This window comes from Dromiciops gliroides, chromosome 4 (genome assembly GCF_019393635.1).
Source record: "Dromiciops gliroides isolate mDroGli1 chromosome 4, mDroGli1.pri, whole genome shotgun sequence".
NCBI classification, from domain to species: Eukaryota; Metazoa; Chordata; class Mammalia; order Microbiotheria; family Microbiotheriidae; genus Dromiciops; species Dromiciops gliroides.
Genome location: NC_057864.1, coordinates 2,168,732 through 2,187,684, shown reverse-complemented (window position 1 = coordinate 2,187,684; position 18,953 = coordinate 2,168,732). Strand labels below are relative to the sequence as shown.

The window sequence follows — 18,953 nt, the reverse complement described above, 5'->3', positions numbered from 1 at the left end:
GGAGTTCCTCTTGGCTCTAACAGGCTAAGATTCTAAGTTGTGTCTTGTGGAAATGTCTTGAGGTGGATGATACCAACAGGGAGAGGCTCTTTTGGTGATCCAGACATTTGCCTTTGCAATTCTTAGACCACAAACTAGGAAACACTGAACTGCTTTCAGATGTGCGTCTTTTCCAAGCTAACAGGATTCAAAGACTGTTTGAATCTAAGTGATGTGGGTGCTACGGAAGGATGCTCATTTACGCCTTCTAATTATTCACATCGAGGCTTCCTAAGCATAGTATATCAGCACCTTAGTGTATGCTTCTAGATACCAGGAGGAGATATTAGACTTTACTCACTGGGATCCTTCCCTACTATATTGGATTCTGGGGGTTTGGAATGTGCATGAGATTCAAGGTGATGGAAATAGTGACCAGTCAGTCAATAAGCATTAAATGGCTGTTATGTATGTAGAGCAAGTAGTCGACATCATAGTATATGGAGTGTCAGACTCAGGAGGACTCATTTTCTTGAGTTCAAATCCAGCCTCAGATAATTACTCATTTTACCCTGTGTGTCTCAGTTTCCTCATCTGTAAAATGAGCTGGAGAAGGAAATGTCAAACTGTTCCAGGATCTCTGCCAAGAAAACCCCAGATGGCGTCCTGAAGAGTCAAGCATAGCTTCAAATCCCACCTCTGTTACCTGTGAGCTTTCTCAACTTGGCCTCTTTCTTGGCCTCAGTACCTCCCCTAAAGTGGTGGTTGTGAAGTTCTCATTGAGAGAAAGAAAGCTGCATTTTAGTTCTTTGTCTTTGAGTCCCCAAACCCTAACACAGTGCCTCACATAGAGTAGGTGCTTAATCGGTGCTCACTGGGGATATGCTAGTCCTTCTCACCTGAGTTGTTAGAGAGGACTTTAGCGATTCAGATTCCAAGTCATTTACAAAATGCTGCCCAGTTTGCTGGCATTCTCCTTGGTGCCCACCAACCGCCACTTACTGAAGCAGCTCATTTGGTCCATCTTCTGCCTCAGGCAAGATCGCACCTGAGTCATCTCTTTTGGTTAATTTGATTCTTTGAAATCCCATTCCTATGTCTGCGGGACTCAGGAGCTTCTTATTAGATATTTGTGCTTGTTTGAGTCTTACGAGCGGACACAAGCCATCTTAGGACCTTTCTGGATATTTACCCTTTTAATTAGCTCACAATTAACAGTTTTGAAAAAGCTTTCACGTTCTTCACATTGCTTGGCTTTGGCTAAGCCAAGTAAGTGCCGTGTGCTCCAAGGAAAACATGAAAGGCATGAGCTTGTGCCCTCCTTACAGGACAGGGTTGTTTTCCTCTTCATCCCTTTGAGGACTTTCCCGGATGTCATTTACTATTGGCCACAGCAATGCTGACAAGTGTTCGTTGCTTCACAAGTACAGGGTGACAGGAGCAAGTAACCAAGGGGGCTCAGGGGTTATTTTTGCTGGTCAATTAAAAAATATTCTAGAGCATCATCAAACTCGTTGCATCTGGCTACATTTTAATGAATTCAGCAGCAGTCATAGGTGTGGGATTGCCTCACTGGAAACGAGGTTTGGGAGACTATCTATGTACTAGAACTGGAAGGGACCTGACAGGGAATGAAGTCCAGCCTTCCCCATGGAGGCCCACAGAAGTTTAAGTGACTTGCCCAAGGACACACAGTAAGTGTCTGGGGCAGTTATGGAACCCAGATTTCCTGACTAATTGTGGTGTTTTATCAAGGACTTTTTCAAATCAATCAGGTCATGTGTATATGCATTTCTGTTTGCTTATCTGTTGGTCTGTCTGTCTGTCTCTCTTCTATCATCAGTGTCTGTCTCTATCTGTCTATCATCTCTCTCTGTATCTATCTCCCTCTCTTCTTTCTCTCTCTATACAGAGTGATAGATAGGCAGCTGGGTGGTGCTAGATTGCTGGTCCTGGAGACAGGAAGATGAGTTCAAATTAGGCCTCAGACACTTACTAGCTGTGTGACCCCAAACAAGTCACTTTACCTCTGTCTGCCTCAGTTTCCTCATCTGTAAAATGGGAATATATAAAAGTGTCTCCTTCCCAGAGTGGTTCTAAAGTGCCCAGGACATAGTAGGTGCCATATAAGTGTTAGCTATTGTGATCTTCTTATGGTCAATCACTCTGGAATCTTGCTGGAGGCTCAGAGAGGCAACAGGGCCATTACATGTCATGGGCACATCCCTCATATCCCTTGGCTTCCAAGGTGCATTTCTAATGGGCATGTGTGAGACACGTGCTCATCTGCCAGGACTCTCACTTGAAAAGTTGACGATTTCCTCTTCCTGTTACCCAAGTGCTGAAGACTCTGAAGCAGTCTAGGAAGTGTGTGAGAATGTGCGGGCATCGGTGCCAGGTCAGAGCTCCCAAGGAGAGGGATGATTGAGATCGTGGAAGACTTCCAGAGAGAAGGGAAGAAACTAAACAGAAGTCTGTGTTAGACATACTCTTTATTGTGCTCTGAGAAATGACAAGCAGAAGGACTTCAGAAAAAAAAACAACAAACCACCAAACCAAACATGGCAAGACTTACATGAACCGATGCAGAGTGAAGTGAGCAGAACCAAGAGAACAGTGTACACAGAGACAGCAATATTGTGTGATGATCAACTGTGATAGACTTACTTAGCTCTTCTCAACAATACAATGACCTAAGACCATCCCAAAAGATTAATGATGAAACATAGTATCCACCTCCAAAAAAAGAACTGATATTGTTTGAATGCAGACAGAAGCATGTTGTTTTTTCATTTTAATTTTTTTCTTTTATTTGAGTCTTCTTATACAAAATGACTAATATGGTAATGTTTTACATAAATTGCAGATGTATAGCCTATATCTTATTGCTTGCTGTCTCAGGGAGGGAAGGAGGGACAGAATTTGGAACTCAAAACTTTAAATAAAAATGTTGATTATCGAAAACAAACAGGCATACTCATGCATGGATGATGATCCAGTCACTTCCTCATTTGTTGTTTGTAAGAAGACATTCTCTAGAGACTCTCCTTATGTGCTCAGTCAGCTGTTTGACAAGGGACCCCTTGATATGCTACGGGATGTCCAGACTTCTTAGTGCTTGGGGTCACACCCCAACTCTTTGAGGTCTGGGATAGACCTGCATTCTTAGGCTGGTGATAGTGGACTCGGGGCAGGATGAAGCAGAACAGAAATATTCCTTCAAAAAACAAGAGCATCTTGAAGCCCCCAATACATGAAAAAGAATATTCAGTATCCAGGCCATGGAGCTCTCATTGAAGGTGTGAATGAAGTACTGATGTTACAGTGCAGCTTCTACAGATTGTATCTATGGCAACAGTGAAGGAGTGAGCATTGCCTTCACATAGTAAACATATAGTAAAAACGTGCTCTCCCAAAGGCAGTAAATGCAGAAACACCATGAAACCTGGCTTAGCAAAGAAAGGCTATGGGAATATGGCCTCATATAGCTACATTAGGAGAAGCAGCCTCTGAGAAGATAGTACCAGCCGTGAGGTCAGGAGGACTTGGATTCAAGCTTCACCTCTGACCTGTGACCTGACTGTGAGATGAGCGTGACCAAGGCAGCGGTAGACATTTGGGAGGTGCAGGAAGACTCCACATAAGCACTCTGAGTGCCTGGACTGAGTTCTGGAGAGGTAGATGTATGTATGCTCCCAAGCACAGGGTAGCCCCAGAGGAGAGGACCTTCTGGATGGAGAGGGAGAGGTTCTGGGAACTGAGAGCCAGAGCTAAAGCCTTCGAGGGGAAAGGGCATTGGCCAGGTGGCAGCAGTGTTGGGGAGCAAACCCAAGTTAAATATCCAGGAGTTTAGACTCCAAGAGAAGGGAATTTCCTGAGGAGCATCTGATTCCAGAATCTAGCCTTCTCATGAGAAGAAGGAATGGCAGCCTTAGGGATTCTCTCTCTGGAGACTCCAACTCCTAGAGTCCCAGAATGTGGCCTTCTGGAGAGAGAGAGAATGGAGAGGTGATGGGAAAGGACAGCAGCCAAATTTCTTAAGGAATGCAAGCCCCTTGAGGGTAGGGACTGGTTTGTTTTTGTCTTCATATCTCCATGCCTGAAGGATACTTACTACTCACTCAATCGGTGACTGAAGAGTCAGTGAATGGCACAGCCTGAAGGCTGGTGTCATGCCCAGTGGACATGGTCCATATAGATGAGACCATGATGAATTATTGTGTGCACACAAGTGAGTGTATGCCATTGAACCTGGACTAGCTCCTTCAGTGAGTGGAACTCTGGAGGAGATGTGGCATCTCCCCTGGGGTTCATTCTCAGACAGCTCGAGCTCCCAGACTGAAGGAGACATTGCATTGGCCAAAGGGATCCATCTCAAAGTCATTGGCCAAAGGCGACCCATGCTGGGCCTCTTTCTCTTTAAAGGGCTTTGGGCTGTTATGCTTTGGTGAGCTGGCAAGCATCCATCCTTTCAGAGAAAGGGCATTGAGGCATCGGGAGGTTGTCTGACCCTGTCAAGGTGACACAACAAGAAAATAGTAGAAGCAGCAGTCCTCACTGCTCAGCTGCTGAAGCGTGAAGTGTCCCTGTGTCACCACTGTTCAAATGAAATGTTGCCACAAGGTGCTGACGCTACAGAATCCAAGAGAAGGTCTGTTTGTATTGGTACAACTTAGTGCAAACTTATATGATCTAGAACCATTCATTATTTTTGCAAGTTTTTAGAAGAATTCTTTACATCACAGTCATTTCCAGACTTACCTCTCTTTCCCTCATGGGACCCTTTACCGATAACAAAGAAACAGAAAACCTGGTTGCTGCACAGATGAAGCTGATAGTATATGTACCATTCCAAACCCATCTTCCCCCACCTCCTTAGTGAGAGGAAGGGGGCATATTTCTTCATCCCTTCACCCGGGTAAAGACTGATCGTGATACTTGACATCCTTCAGTGTGGGAGTTAGCATGGTGTAGAAGGAAACTGCTGGACACAGAGTGCTCAGACTTGAATGTCAATTCTGCCTCTAATATTTACCACCTGTGCAACCTTGGGCAAGTCATTTAACCTCTGTGTACCTCAGAGGGACTTGGAGTACTTTTTTTTGGTGGGGCAATGGGGGTTAAGTGACTTGCTCAGGGTCACACAGCTAGTAAGTGTCAAGTGTCTGAGGTCAGATTTGAACTCAGGTCCTCCTGAATCCAGGACTGGTGCTTTATCCACTGCACCACCTAACCTCTCCTGAAGTACTTGGTTTTTAAGGGCCCTCCCAACTCCCAATCCACGATCCTGTGAAGTGTTGCGTTGTTGTTCTTTTCATTTACACTGTTGTAGTCATTGTAGACATGTTGTTTTCCTGTTTCTGCTTACTTCACTGGATATAGGACCAAATGCGTGTATATAATATATATGTATGTATGTATATATGTGTATGTGTGTATATATACACATATACACATATATACATATATATATATATATACATATATACATATATATATGTGTGTGTGTGTGTGTGTGTATATATATTTGCAGGGCAATGAGGGTTAAGTGACTTGCCCAGGGTCACACAGCCAGTAAGAGTCAAGTGTCTGAAGCTGGATTTGAACTCAGGTCCTCCTGAATCCAGGGCCGGTGCTCTATCTACTGTGCCACCTAGCTGCCCCCATGACCACACACATATTTTAATTCTCTGAAGTCTTTGAATTCCATGTTTCTCATGACATCACAATATGACATTGCATTTACATAGCATGAACTGTCGGTCCATTCCCCAATCAATGGGCACTCACTTTCTTTCCTGTTTTTTTGCTTCCATCCCCAAATGCCAGTGTGAACATTTGATTGTTTATAGGACCTTCTTGGGCACATGCTCACTGTGAGATTTCTGTACCAAGAGTAGCAATGGTTTAGTTGTTTTATATAATTCCAAGGAGTTTTCCAGAATGTTTGGACCCACATAAAACTCCTCTAATAGTGTATTAGTATGTCTGTCTTCCCACAGCCCTTCCAATTTCATTTTTCATTTTTTGTCCCCTCTGCCAATTTGCTGGGCATAAAGTGAAACCTCAGAGTTGTTTTAGTTTGACTTTTAGTGATTTAGGACAATCTTCCATGTGATTACTAACTTTGAATTCTTATTTTGAAAACCATTTATTCACAGCTTTTGACCACTTACCTTTTGGGAAATGACTCCTAATCATGCATATACTTATGTGAAAAAATATTAAAAAACTGTGTCAGCCACCTTCATGGCCATTGGAATGCATTGTTCCCATCCACCCATTCTGCCAGGGAAAGCCTTCCTATGCTTGGGGTAGACATGTCCCTAACTCACTGATGGTTTGAGACTCCTTGGCTACTCCTCACCCAGGTTTAGCCCATCTGCTGAGATGGTTTACTGGGGTGTGGCCACTGTGCATGCTACAGCTTCTGAGAGCCACAGGTGACAGTTGTGTGATGCAGGTAGACACCCAAGGTGGACAAGCATCCTGGAAAGTGCTCAGCAGTGCTCACAGCAGAGGTACTGGTCTACACTCCAAATATAAATAAGTGTTTATAGAAACACCCAGATGTATATTTGTATAACCTAGTAACTTAAATGTACAGACCTTTGTGACACACATTTGATACAATTTAAACAAATGTAACAGTTTTTATCCTATACTAAATGCATGTTTTAAAGGAAGCTTTTCCATTTCATGTAATTGAAATTATCTGTTTTCTCTTTTCTATTCACCATAATATTGTGTTTGGTTTAGAATTCTGCCTAGCCATAATAATTAAAAATGCAACATAGGACGTGACTTTTCATATTTGGGTCACACACATAACCACAGTAACTTCTTGTGTTGTATGGTGTAAGATACTAGTCTGAACCTTTTTTTAAACCGAGTTCCATTTCAGCTCTTTTTGTTGAATCCATGAACCCATCCTTAGGTGGTTTCTGTTCGTGGGTGGCCATACACTGGGCTTCGAAGTTGGGTTATTTCTGATCCTTGCTTATTAAATTTAGTAAATATTCCTCTAAGCCTTATTCCTTCCAAACTACTTCTCAGGTCTCTGATTTTTGAACAAAGGGGCATTAAATTAATTGTTTCCAATTTATTCTTATCTATATATTCCACTCAGCCTACTTTTCTTTTTTTTTAATCATCACAACTTTATAATATAGTTTAAGTTTTTAAATATTATTCCCCTTTCATTCCTACTTCATTTACCTTGAGATTATGGATCTTATTTTCCTCTGAATGAATGTTTTAAAAAATTGTTTAGTATTATAAAGCAAGCCTTTTTTAGTTTGCATAACCCTGAATCTTTAAATTAACTTAGATGGCATAACACCAACAACTAGTATATTTTTAGTGCTTTAAAATTTGCAAAGGACTTTATATATGCTATCTTATTTGATCATTATTTTTATAATATTGGCACTTTATAGCCACAAAGAATGTATATCCCTCCAATTATTTGTCCTCCTCTCTTTCAGTAAAGAGTGATTTATGTTGGTATTTTTATGAATCTTGAAAACATTTTGTAATTTTGACTCACATTTTGGGCCTTATAAAATTGTTTAGAATAAAATTTCTCATTTCCTTTGTGTTTGGTGGCACTGCTATATTGAAATACTTGATTTTTGTATATTTATTTTCTATCATGCTATTGTGCCAAACTGTATGGTCTTATTTAGTTTCTTTGCTAATTCACTAGGACTTTCTAAGTAATATTTTGTGTCAGAAAAAAATACTTTTTTCCTCTTTGCTGATTTTATCCATTTCATATCTTTCTCTTGTTTTATTCTTGTCAATAACACTTTAAAACTCTATGCAAAGGAGATTCATATTCACCTTACCCCTAAATTTTCCAGGAAAAGCTTCTAATGATTTTCTATCATAAATAATCCTAGCTGTTGGTTTTAGACTTTTGCTTTGCATTATATTTAAAATTATTTTTTAGGCCTACTCTTTTTGTCTTTGGGGGGGCATAAATGAGTGCTTTACATAATTAAAGGCTTTTTTCCTGAATCTTAATATGATCAAGTGGTTTTGGTCATGAAAAATATTGTTTTCCAACAGTTGTTTTTATCTTTTGAAGGTTATATAAGTGTATTTCCTTTCTTGTATTGTGGTTTCTTCCCAATAACCCCCTCTAGTAATCCTTTATTAGAAACCCTAAGAGTAACTTGAAACACTGAAGCAAAACTTTATAAAGCACTGACTGTGCTTCCCCACTGTCCTTTGCCAGGGCCTCCGTCAGGTTGCAGTCGCCTGGAACCAGTGTTCATACAAACACTGCATTTGCTCAGAGTTCTGTTGTGTTATAGGATTATCCTCATTTACCTTATTGCAGTCATGGTGTATTTTTCGTTGTTCCACTTTCTTTCTTTGTTCTTCATTGATTCATTCATGTTTTCTCATGTTTTTTGGCTCCCTCATGATCATTGTTCCTTATGATAAGTCATGTTTTATTACGTTCATGTGCTGTATTTCCCTACCAATTTCCTTGCCAGCCATTCCTCTATCAGTAAATGCCACTTTTTTCCTACTCTTTTGCTACTCCAGAGAGTTTATATAGGGGGGCTTATTTCTGTCTTCTTTACTTCTCACTTCTTTGGGGTATATTCCAAGTCAGAGAATCATTGGGCCATATGGTTTTCAAGAGTTGCCTGGCATTTCTCAAGTAATTCCAAGTTATTTTTCAGGATAATTAAACCAGTTCTCACACACAGTTACCCACAGTTCATGACTGTCTTCCAACAGGCCCTCCACATCGCCTTGAAAAAGTCATTTCTCTCCAATTGCTGGGCGTGTGGTGAAACTTCCAAGGGAATTCAATAGACATTCTTTTGATTATTAGTGATGTGGAGGTGGCTCCATTGCAGAGATAGTTTCCTGACCTGGGAGTTGCCACCATTTTGGCCTCTCACCCTCTTCCTGATGTTTCCCACATCTGCCATTCCCAGCAGAGTTCCTGGCCCGCAGTAGGTGCTTCAAATCCCCAGAGACTGGAATTCGATGATTACTGATCATGTGCCTCTGTTCTTCTAGAAACCATTTGTTTGCAGCCTTTGTCTACTTCTCTGTTGGAGGACGAATCAGTCATTCTTCCCACTGAATTGTTATCGCTATGCGAAGACAGACAAGGATTTGTTATGGCCCACATACAGAAAGTGCTCATTTGTGATGGGGGCGATGGCAGACTGCCTGAAGTGCCCACTTCCTTTCCAGGAGAGTCATTGTTTTCATAACTCTGAAATGCTGGAAAAGGGAGCAGAAGTCATTTGCTTTGGCAGGCTTCCGTTCATTCTATCTATCTGAAGTCACTGATAAGAAGCCTATAGCTTTGAAAATTGGGCAATCAATGTGATCGGTGTAAAATCCATATAACAAGTGCTTATCCTGTGGTCCTAAATGCTTCCCTGGAGGTGGACAGAGACAGTCTTCCTGTTGGTAACTAGGTGTGCCAATTGGCAGATGGGAGATGGCTTCATGGAGGCTATAAAAGATGTCGAAAGCAGATTATAAAACAGGCCATTTGGTATTCGTTTTACTCCAGATATCGTATCATTCTTAAAAATGTGAGTCAAGGAATGGACTTCACTGGGTAGAGATGTGGGGGGTAGCATGACACTCCCTGTTTTAGACCCATGGGCAGTGGTATTGCAATCAAGATGGAAGAGGGTGGGATAAGAAGAGGAGGCAGAGCCAGGGTTGGAATGTGGACTGTAGGCTGCCATGGAGACCAGCTGGAGGAAGGATACACCCTGTGAAGCCGGAAGGGGAAACCAGGGATTTGACCAGTGAGTACATGGAGGAGGTGGTAGACCCCGAGGATAGAACAAGGGGCAACAGGTGGAAGGTGGAGACACAGATGAGGCAGGAGACGCCGGTTTCTGTGATGTGGGAAAACCAACTCAGAACTTGGCCTGTCCAAATAGCAGGGTGGATGGCTTTAGAAGTTTCTTCTCATTGGAAACCGGAATGGGCATAGCCCCCTCCTCCCCCCCCTTTCCCCTCCCCCTCCTCCTTCCCATCCCCCTCCCCCTCCTCCCCCCACCACTAGTAGTTAGGCCGCTCATATATATTTCACCCTTTAGTGTTGGCAAAGGACATGACACACGTTATGCTATTTAATCCTCACAAGAACCCTTCGAGGTAGGTCCTCTTATCTTCATCTTATAAACAAGGACATTGAGGTGGAGGGAAGTTTGATGAGTCCCCTGTGGCCACACAGCCAGGAGGTGTTTGAGTCAGGACTGTGGCTCAGGTTTTTCTGACTCCAATTCAAGCATTTCAGCCCCGTAGTTATAAAGGGTATTGGATATTCGGTCAGGAAGTCGTGGATTCAGTTTGCTTCATATACTTAATAAGTCCATGACGTGGGATACGATTTCCTCTGTGAGCCTCAGTTTCCTCCAAAACACTATTTAGGGTGCACCCCCTTTTGGTCCCGTGACTCACTGGCAATGCAGGAGGAGAGGTTCTTGGTCACTCCCAGGTTGGGCTGGATGGGCCTCTGGGGTCCTTCCCAACCAGACAGTTTGATGATTGAGCTGTGTAAATTGTGTGGAGACTTTCTAGAGGAAGGGAGGTGCAGAGCCAGCCGCTTTTTGCTTCCTCTGCCCAATGTTTTTCTCCGGTGGCCAGCATGACTTTTCAGCCTGGCTCAGAGCTATTCATCCGGAGGCCCATTAGCAGCTCATCAGATGTTGTTCCCAGAATCCACGTGACTCTGCCTGCAGTGTCACCAGCAGGTAATCCAGAAGCAGTCCTCAGAAAACACTCCCCTCTCCAGCCGAAGAGAGAGCTGGGAAAATAATGGAGGCTGCACATTTAAACTACAACAGTATGAACTCAATTTAAAAGTCATTAGCCATGGGAGCTCTTCTGTTAAGCAAGCATCTAGGTATATTTATAGAATTCAGAATTCATTCAATGACAGTGCATTCCAGGAAGGCGCTATAGATCAGGACTCCTTCAGTGTGTTACTGAGACCTTGAAGCACCAAACTTCCCTCCATGGCCCAGTATCTGGCACATAGTAGGCACTTACTAAATGCCTATTGGTATTGCTATTGATAAATCTGATCTTGAGCCTGCAACTGTCCTAGACTAAGAGAGGGCACAGAATTGGCTGCTGCGACATGTAGGCATAGCCTGACACAATCAGACTTGGGCATGCGCTCTGTTGCTCTGAGAACCCACTGTTTGGGAGAGAGAAATTGGGTCGCTCCTACAACCATTTGGCCAGGGATCATTGGATTATAGATTTATGTCTGGAAGGGGCCTTAGCAGCCATCGAGCCCACCCCTAAATCCCCCTCCCATTGCACATAAAAGGAAACAGGCTGAGAGTTTAAGTGACATCTTTGGGGGGGGGGAGGTCACCCAACAACTATGGGCCAGAGGGGAGATCTGAATCCAGGTCTTCCTGCCTCCAGGCTGAGGATTCTCTCCACTCTCTTCTGCTGCCTCAAGGGCTTCTGGTCCTGTGCACAGGGGCCCACACATAGCTGCCTCCCAGTCCCTGGCTTTCTTACCTCTGTCTCCTCTCCCTGGATTTGTTCTTTCTTGCAAGAGCTTGGCTCCTGACATCACCTGGCTTCTGGCTTCTGCTCAGTCAGTAAATATACATTTATTAAGTACCAGGCACTGTGCTAAGTGTTGACGGGATGGAGAAAGCCAGAAGATTGTCCGTGCTCTGGAGGAGCTCACAATTTAATGGGGAGACAACATGGAAGCAACTGTGTACAGACAAGAACCTGGAGGTAACTGCAGAGGGAGACACTCGAGGTAGGAGGGCTTGGGAAAGGCTTCCTCTCAAAGACTGGATTTCAGCTGGTACCTGAAGGGAGCCGGGGCAGCCAGCAGGCATAGATGAGGAGAGCATTCCAGTCAGGGGGGACACCAGAGAAGACGCCCAGATGAGAGATGACGGCTCTGCAGCAGGCTGAGCCAGGAGGCCAATGGTGGTGGAATGAAGGGCACAGGGTGGGAGGAGCAGAGGATGATGGAGGGTCTTGGGAATGAAGGACCTTTTTGTGTCCACCTGAATCCTGGTTGGCTGGAGAAGTGCTGCCCCTCAGCCACCCTCACATCATCTACATAGCACCGCTTCCCAGTTCTACAGCCACACTGCCAGCCTCCACACTGCCAGCCTCCACTCTGCCAGCCTCCACTCTGCCAGCCTCCACTCTGCCAACCTCCACTCTTCCAGCCTCCACGCTGCCAACCTCCACTCTGCCAGCCTCCACGCTGCCAACCTCCACTCTTCCAGCCTCCACGCTGCCAACCTCTACTCTGCCAGCCTCCATGCTGCCAGCCTCCACACTGCCTGTACTAGAAGAGTGACCTCCCAGTTGGTCTTCTTGCTCTGGATTGCCTCTGCTACAAGGTGGTCTTCCTACCATGCCATCCCATCCCATGCTCAGGACGTGTTAGTGGTAGGCTCCCTAGTGCCACTAGGACTGGATGCAAATCCTACTACTTGGTCCTTCAGATCCTTCATAAGGCAGCTCTAGCTGATCCATTGAAATGGATTCCATATTCATGTCCCTTCCTTGGTGTTCCCTCGACACCTTCCCTTTTCCCAAGCCTGGGACGCATTCTTTCCTCCTCTTGTTGCCCTCCTTCAAGATCTAACCACATGCCACAGCCAGCAACAGGTCCTTCTTGTTCCTTTCACTTCTTAGGGCCCAATCTGAAAGCCAGAAACATCACTTGATTGACATCATATGACTGATGATGCATTGATGTAGCTGTGTAGGTCTTGTGGCCCCCATCTGTCTACCCAAGTGGAGAATAAGCTCCCCAAGGGCAGGGACTGGTTTTTAAGTCTCTTCCACTTCATACAGCAACTCTTCTTCTTCTTCTTCTTCTTCTTCTTCTTCTTCTTCTTCTTCTTCTTCTCCTTCTCCTTCTCCTTCTCCTTCTCCTTCTCCTTCTCCTTCTCCTTCTCCTTCTCCTTCTCCTTCTCCTTCTCCTTCTCCTTCTCCTTCTCCTTCTTCTTCTTCCTCTTCCTCTTCTTCCTCTTCTTCTTCTTCCAGGGCAGTGAGGGTTAAATGACTTGCTCAGGGTCACATAGCTAGTAATTGTCAAGTGTCTGAGGCCAGATTTGAACTCAGGTCCTCCTGAATCCAGGGCCAGTGCTTTATCCACTGTGCCACCTAGCTGCCCCAATAGAGCAGCTTCTTAATGAATGTCCACAGTCTCTGAGAATTTGCAACATGGAAGGAACTTCAGCAGCCATGCAGTCCCACCTCCAGACCAAAGGAATCTTTATGATGTGTTCACCTTCTGCTTGAAGACATCCAATAAAGGAGGAGCTTGACACTTCTCGAAGTGACCCATTCAGCTTTGAGTCATCTCTAACTGTTTCCCAAATGGCTTTGTGATTTTCTTGATTTAAGAGTCCCCTCCAGTGATGCCAATTACAGCTTTTGAACAGCTGCCCATCCTGCGTAATTTTTGTACATATTGTCCCAGAGGTGCTAGAAGCCTGTACCAGTAGAGCTCTGTGGCTGTCCTCACATCATCCTTCCTTTTTGCCCAATGATCAATCCACCTCTCCCTTCTGGAATTCTTTGATGAGTTGGTTGTCCTGTTCAGAGCAACCACATGCCTCCCTGTTGCCTTCTGGGTGATGCTCATCTTTACGGAGAGGCAGTGGTATTCTGGTCTCAGTGAATACAGAAGTGTCTGTCTTTGGAAAGCTTAGGGTCAGGAAGAGTTCTTTGTCATTTCCTGAAAACAATCTAGCCATATCTCCTCTTTCCTTAATTGGACAGAGTTCACTGTTCACTTCTGCTGCTGTGAGGATAACATGGGTGAGTAACCAGAGGGAACACAAGACCTCAAAGGATTTCAAGTCAGGCAGTTACTATTCTCTGTTCCACAGTATGTCCAACGAGCAATTATTATGCACCTACTATATGCCGGGCCCTGTGCTAAGCCCAGAGTAAATACAAAGAAAGATGAAACAGTTCATGCCCTCAAAGAGCTTGTGCCCACCTGGGAAGAGATAATATATACACACATCCATGCATGCATATTTGTGGCATAAAACACGGCCAAAATGATACCAGGTGACATTTTGGAGGCACATATTTGAGGACATCGGGAGATCTCTTCTAGGAGGTGGCACTCAAGCTGACCCTTGAGGGGAGCCTGGCATGCTGACCTTGCTGCATCCCTCTGGTCTGTGCTACAAAACTTCTCTTTGTCTTATACAAGCAGAGGTAGTTACAGCCCCCTCCTGGCCCTGGAGAGCCCTTGCTGGCATACTGTGCCCTGACAGCTGGCTCCTGTTCCTGTCTCTTCCCTTGGCCAGCCTCTAGTGGCCTGTGGCAGCACTACTTGGCTTGGGTCGTAAATTAACCTCTTTTGTGCTGGGAGTGACCTGGGAAGAACCTATGCCATGGACTCCGTGGTAAATCACATCTGCCCCAAAGCAGTAGCCCTGTGCTGTTCATTGGAAGCTGTTTTAAAGCCACTTCTAAGGCATTTAAAAAAATCAATACAGCCCTGGGGGACATGCATGTCCGTGCCTAAAAAGAAGCTGGGAAAAATGGAATTTGACAGAAGGTGAAAGTCTCAGAGAAGGTTGGCATTTAGCAAGAGAGGTAGAAGAACAGAAACAAGTTAGAGTCAGCAAGGGCAGGGTTGAGGTCAATTAGTCAGTCAACAAGTATTTATTGGCTACACAGGAAATGCTATGCTAGCCCTGGGAGGGACCCTTAGGAGTGAGGCACGCCTTCCACTCATGGCTCAGATTTGGTATCTCCCTAAAGTCTCCAGAGACCTTCTTCAGGACAACTTCATGAGCACCACATCAGGCAGTTAGTCACTGTCCCGTTGTCCTACAAGCATAGCCTGTGCTGACTTAGAGCATGGAGCCTTGGTTTGAGTAGAAGAGGGAAAGAGCACCGTGAGGACAACTGGGTTTCCCAGTGCCTGGTGTGAAATATAGGTGGTCTAATGTTGCCACACCTCACTCTGCTGATGGTCAACATTGCCCTCTGTTGCCCTACTTTGGTGGTACCTGGCCCAGCCAGCTATGACCAGGTGGGGTTACCAGGTTAACAGTGAAGTTGTGAGGGTTCTCTTGAACCTCTCACACCCAAAGGGAACCTGATAACATTCAGAGACACTAAGGGTTAGCCTATGCTTCCCCCACCCCTAACATTATTGTAGAAGTGGAAGGAACCATGAATCACCTTGGAAAGAATTCAAAAGTTTGCTTTAGGATACTGGCTAATGAAATCTGGGTCCTCTTCCAGAGACATTGTGGTACAGTGAAGAAGACCTGGATTTGAATTCTGCCTCAGCCACTTGCTAGATGTGTGTCCTTGGGCAGGTCATTTAACCTCTCTACGTCTCAGTTTCCATATCTGTAAAATGAGGGGCTTGGGTTTAATGGCCACCAAAGTCCCACCAACCTCTAAATCTAAGATCCTACTATTTTATTGGAGTCCACATTCAAACTCAGCACTATTGAGAAGGAAGCTTATACACATTAATACCAAAATGTTCACAGCGAAACCTTTCATAGTAGAAAAAACCTGAAGCAAGATGAGTGGGTTCTTTTTGGAAGATAGTATGTTTATATATGAAATGGTCCAACCATTAAGAAAAATGACTTTGAATTATGTGAGAAAAGCCACTAAACTGTTCATTTTGAGGTCTAGTGACCCCAACACCAGGGATAGAACCTGAGGGGATCAACAACAGAAGGAACTCATCTATGTAACTAACCTACATGTCTATTTAATTTATATTTCTTATCTATCATCTATCTATCTATCTATCATGTATCTTTCATGTATCTACCAGCCATCATCCACCCACCCACCTACCTACCCATCATCTAGCTATAATCTATCTTCATAGCAGCATTTCTTTTCTTAGTAGTAAAAAGGTAAAAACAAAATAGCCACCAAATAATCAACAAGCACATAGGAAGTGCCCAGTATGGGCCCAAGATCCTCATGTACTGTGCTTGGTACTGAAAACAGAAATGAAACATTGGTGGGGCCATAGCTGAACCAATTATGGTTTACAAATGTGATAGAATTTTATTGTTCCCCAAGGAATGGCAAGGAGGAAATTAGAGAAATTATGACCTGATTCAGGGAAGAGAAAGCAGAACCGGAAGTATGATGTACTCAGTGACTCCAATCACATGAATAAAAAATAACACTAGATGATATGCAAAGTCTGAGAAATCCTAGAGATTACTCTTGCTCTCAGAGACTTGATAATGAAACACCATTATCTCTTCTTGGTAGAGATGGGGGAGGCTAGTGGTACACAATGTTACATACACTGTCAGATATGGTAATTCTATCAGTTTAGGAAGGGATGCTTCAATTCTGGAGTAGGTGGAAGGGCAGATACAGAAGTTACTGTGAGCAAAGACAAAAAGCAACAATAAAACCTATTAAAATACATTCTCTTTTAGCTCTGTACAATTGCATTCCTGATTTCATAAAATAAAACTCTTCTTATCTTCTCATCTTTTCTGTACATTTGCCCTATGCTTCCCTCCCAGCCTTAAGCCATGTAAATAAGGCAGTCTTTGGAGTAAGTTAAATTCTTTTTCAAAGGCAGCATTTATGATAATAGCATGTTTCATCCAGGCCCCTGGCTTCATCGAGTAGTTTAACAATGTACTCTGAGAAGATAGGAGCTTGGCGATATGATGAGTTCAGGACAGCCTGTCAGAGCAGAAATGTTGACTTCCCCAAATTAAAGAGCCGGCGGGAGGCGGAAAGACATTTTCTTGATTTTAAATTAGGTGGAAATTGACATCTTTTGTCAAGAGAGGCAGGGCGGGTGAAATGAGGTAGAGGCGCATGTAGATGAGGCTCTCTCATCAGTGGGCTTCAGGGGCTTCCTCCTGCCTGGGCAACAAGGGGGAGCGAGCTCGACCTGTGTGGAACTGACCCCAATTGTCCTTCTAATCTATCGAGTTTATTTTCCCCTCCTTGTCCAGGTTCAGTGACCAATCTGCTGATTTTCTGTCTTCTGGCAAACAGCACAATCATTAGCATTCTCCTTGCCATTTAACATCATAGACTCAGGCGGACCTACTCTGGCTGATGCTCTTATCTCCCTCTCTCCAAGGTGGGGGGATGGCGTGTCCCAGTGGGAGGTCATACTACTGTGCTCTCTCCCGCAATCGCTTCCATCTAAAACACAGGCGTCATGGGAACAGAATAATGGGACAATTGCCACGTCCTGCCATTTTTCTCCTTCCTGAAGCCATGGTTTGTCCAGGCAAGCGTGTTTGTTTCAGACGCAGAAAAATCCTTCCTTAATTCTGCAGACGACTTAATGAAGCCCATGTGTGAGCCTTCTCTCTTCTCCCTTGTCCTCATACTCTCTTTCTCCCACAAATGATGGCTATTATGCAGAGTCAATTAAGGGATCTCACTTAGATTTCCTTCTGTTAACTGTTCCTCCGAGCTCTTGCTGTGAGCTTGGGAGAAAAGATGGTGAGAAAAAACGAGACCCAGCCTAGTCTTCCCCATTATTCCTTCATTCCACTTTAACATCTTCGGACATGCTGTCACCATGCACCACGGCCCCAGAGGACCCTTTTCAGCTGGAATCTAGGACCTCGAAATGAGCCACACAATCAGGAATGCGCAAGGTCTTCGAATTTGGTCCAGTCCCATTTTAAGAGAGAAATGATTCCATCATCTTATGTAAATCAACGATCAATAAACATTTGCGAAGCATCTGTTGTTTACAAAATTAAAGCAGTTCCTGCCCTCAAGGAATTTCCCTTCTATCCATTGTAAAGAATATACCCCACAAGTTCGGGTCATTGTGGGGAGAGGGAAGGAGGAAGTGCTCACAGCTGGGGGCAGAATCGAGAAAAGCCCAAGCTAAGAAGACCGCATTTATCCGACCTTTAATGACAAGCAGAGCTTCCGAGAGGCGGAGGCTAAGGAGGGAATTCTGGCTTTGCAGGGCAGCCTGTGTGAAGATCCTGAGGCAGGGGATGAATGCGCTCTGTAGTCCTGGTACTTAGCACGGTTCCTGGCACATAATTAGCACTTGATAAATGCCCCTTGACTGACCGACCTGCAGAGTTCACGAAGGGGGTGGGGGGGTTAATAGAATATAAGGATGAAAAAATCATTTAGGGCCAGCTGATGGCTGTCTTTCCAAGCCCATCAATGGGTTTATTTTTGGTCCTAGAGCTATGAGGAGCCACTGGGATTTGGTAAGTGCGGGACTGGCGTGTGGTTCTACAGGGGCTTTAGGAATTTCGCTTCAGGGCTGAGTGGACTGTGCATTGAAGGGGTGAGGGATCTGAGGGTGGCCTTGAACCCGGCGCTCTGTCACTAGAGTCCGAGTCACGTGATTCCCTTGTTTCCGACCACAGCGGGCAGCTGATGTTTTCTGTACGCAGGGATGGGGACCGTGTACCACCCTGAACTGCAAATGAAGCTGACAAACACCCCGAGGGCCGCGAACAAATGCTTTACTCTCGGCAGCCTCTCTGTTCATCTGAAACAACCTAAGTGCCACTTAATGCTCCATCTCTCTGACTCCCTTGGAACCCTTCCCCATTTCCCCCTGCTCCGCTTCCTTTTCATGAATATTCCTCCTTGTCTATGACCATCATCGCAGAGATTTTGTGCATAGGCCGATTTCGATACTGGCGGGGTCAGGTCAATTCAACTCAGCCCATTCTTCAGCTGAACAACGAGGGGATGGAAGCAAACAGCCTTTAAGGCCCCTTCCAGCCCTAAATGCAGGGCCCTAGGAAGCCTGCTCTTTCATGTCTGTGATTGTGCTCAGTAATGAGGGGGACCACGACAAAAAGGAAGCCCCTCTTGCCCTGAAGGAGCTTCCTCTCTACTGGAGGTCTGTGGGGGTGGGGGGGAGTAGGAAGGAGATGCACCAAGCACGTGGATGACTCATGGAAAGGAGATTTTCAGTTAGAGAGAGCCCTGGCACGTGGGTG

At 44.7% G+C, this 18,953-nt stretch overlaps 1 protein-coding gene across 4 annotated transcripts in view; it reads left to right on the top strand.

The window, feature by feature from the left end:
• Positions 1-18,953, top strand: part of ST6GALNAC3 (ST6 N-acetylgalactosaminide alpha-2,6-sialyltransferase 3) — a 576,955-nt gene that overhangs the window by 232,694 nt on the left and 325,308 nt on the right. The gene's annotated exons all lie outside the window — the stretch shown is intronic.